Raw genomic sequence first — 2,555 nt, 5'->3', positions numbered from 1 at the left:
TTTTTCGACTTGGAATTCCGAGTTGGATTATCGTTCAAAATATTTTCTTCCTCGTTGGAGCTCGTTTATCTTTTATTATTTTTCGAGTTCCCAGTTGCCTTGGATGCACGGAAGTCGGATATTTCCGAGTTCCGATTTCCCAGTTGATTTGAACGTGGCAATATATCTCGTCTGACTCACTTGCATAAACCGAGCCACCACATGCACCCCGCGCCTCCTACCCCCTCCTCCACATCCTCCTCTTTGTGAGAGGATCTGAGAGGAGCTGCAGTGTGTATTGGCCACTCTGCGGTGCTTCAGAATGGCGGAGGGGGGCGGCAGGTGCAGTGGATACGCGATGCTGAACGGGGACCGCGGGGGATGGACCGACTAATCACCCCGCCGCTCATTCTGTCAGCATCAAGACCACAGCCACACAGATTTGGACTTATAATTCTATCTTCAGGAAATATTAGACTGCAATAAACTTCACCCACTACGAGATGGAGATATAAGGGGAGATATATGGAACACATTACCTTTTTAGGCTAATTTATGAAATTGTTGAATCTGTCTTGAAGACTCGTGTTCCACAGTGTGCTTGTCATATTTGCTGCGAGTGAGGCGAGACACGTCGGGAGTCAGCCATCATTGAAATGCGTAAAAACGACCCGTTAACCAAGTCAGCTATGCGTCTGATTTTTGACATATTAGCGTMTGAATGCGTTGGGCTGTGGAGACATTAGTGCGCAAATCCCAGGGTGTTTTTATTGGTGGTTTTTTATCGCCGCTGCGTGACGGTTTCTGTCCGTGTGTGTTCAGAACCCCGATCGGTTCCATACCATCTCTCAACACTACGGCAGCCTGCGTGCCTCAGAGCTAAAACAATAACGTGATAACGGGACACTGTACCGGGCTGGGGACTGGATCGGTGTTGTCGCGGTGCACCAGACAGAACAGGCCACATTGCACTCTACCGTCTGAAGAAAAGGAACATAGAGGAGCGGATTCCCTCACTATATAAAATACGTCATCTTATCAAACGGTTTAGACGTCCACAAATCGACAAATTTGGGATTATTCGAGCATATGGAGAGAGAGGATCAATGATTATTTCCACAAGGCTTCTTCTTATCCTCCTTCAGCCCTGCAGCACAAGACAGGCAAGAAGAAGAAGAAGTATGGAGGCAGAGAATGCTGCAATCTACTGACTGGGTATGACACTACAAAACAATATATCAAGCATTAAGACAGTAAGGAGAAGGCATCCTGACGGTCTTAAGAGAGCAGATTGGAGGCTGCTGGTTAGGTAGTGTGGAGCAGCTAGATGATGATCAGTAGTGATTTCTCCTGCTCTAAAGACTTCAGATGAAGCTTCCCAGTATTTATGTGGTGAGCTGAAACCCCATGAGGAGAGTTTACAGTGCAGCGTTTTCAGCCTCAGAGACAGAGGGTGAGAGAGACATTGGGAGAGAGATACAGAAGGAGAGAGAGACAGAATGAGAACAGAATTCAGAGCCTCACACATTCACCCAGAGGAGACACTCCTACCTGCTATTAGAACATATTCACCCAGAGTAGACACTCCTACCTGCTATTAGAACATATTCACCCAGAGGAGACACTCCTACCTGCTATTAACACACATTCACCCAGAGCAGACACTCCTACCTGCTATTACTACCTGCTATTAACACACATTCACCCAGAGTAGACACTCCTACCTGCTATTAGAACACACATTCACCCAGAGGAGACACTCCTACTGCTATTAGAACACATTCACCCAGAGTAGACACTCCTACCTGCTATTAACACACATTCACCCAGAGTAGACACTCCTACCTGCTATTAAACACATTCACCCAGAGAGACACTCCTACCTGCTATTAGAACACATTCACCCAGAGGAGACACTCCTACCTGCTATTAGAACACATTCACCCAGAGACACTCCTACCTGCTATTAGAACACATTCACCAGAGTAGACACTCCTACCTGCTATTAAACACATTCACCAGAGGAGACACTCCTACCTGCTATTAGAACACATTCACCCAGAGTAGACACTCCTACCTGCTATTAGAACACATTCACCCAGAGAGACACTCCTACCTGCTATTAAACACATTCACCCAGAGGAGACACTCCTACCTGCTATTAGAAACACATTCACCCAGAGGAGACACTCCTACCTGCTATTAGAACACATTCACCCAGAGAGACACTCCTACCTGCTATTAGAACACATTCACCCAGAGAGACACTCCTACCTGCTATTAAACACATTCACCCAGAGTAGACACTCCTACCTGCTATTAAACACATTCACCCAGAGAACACTCCTACCTGCTATTAGAACAACATTCACCCAGAGAGACACTCCTACCTGCTATTAGAACACATTCACCCAGAGTAGACACTCCTACCTGCTATTAAAACACATTCACCCAGAGTAGACACTCCTACCTGCTATTAGAACACATTCACCCAGAGTAGACACTCCTACCTGCTATTAGAACACATTCACCAGAGTAGACACTCCTACCTGCTATTAGAACACATTCACCAGAGG

At 46.4% G+C, this 2,555-nt stretch overlaps 1 protein-coding gene across 1 annotated transcript in view; it reads left to right on the top strand.

Annotated features, from left to right (window-relative positions):
• Nucleotides 1–316: 316 nt before the first annotated feature.
• Nucleotides 317–2,555, top strand: part of LOC112073170 (soluble scavenger receptor cysteine-rich domain-containing protein SSC5D-like) — a 20,089-nt gene continuing 17,850 nt past the window's right edge. The window contains exon 1 of the mRNA XM_070440054.1: nucleotides 317–1,194. The gene's annotated coding sequence lies outside the window, so the exon portion shown is untranslated. The remainder of the gene's footprint in view (nucleotides 1,195–2,555) is intronic.

This window comes from Salvelinus sp. IW2-2015, unplaced genomic scaffold (genome assembly GCF_002910315.2).
Source record: "Salvelinus sp. IW2-2015 unplaced genomic scaffold, ASM291031v2 Un_scaffold2173, whole genome shotgun sequence".
Lineage (NCBI taxonomy): Eukaryota > Metazoa > Chordata > Actinopteri > Salmoniformes > Salmonidae > Salvelinus > Salvelinus sp. IW2-2015.
This window is presented reverse-complemented; position numbering and strand designations above follow the sequence as displayed.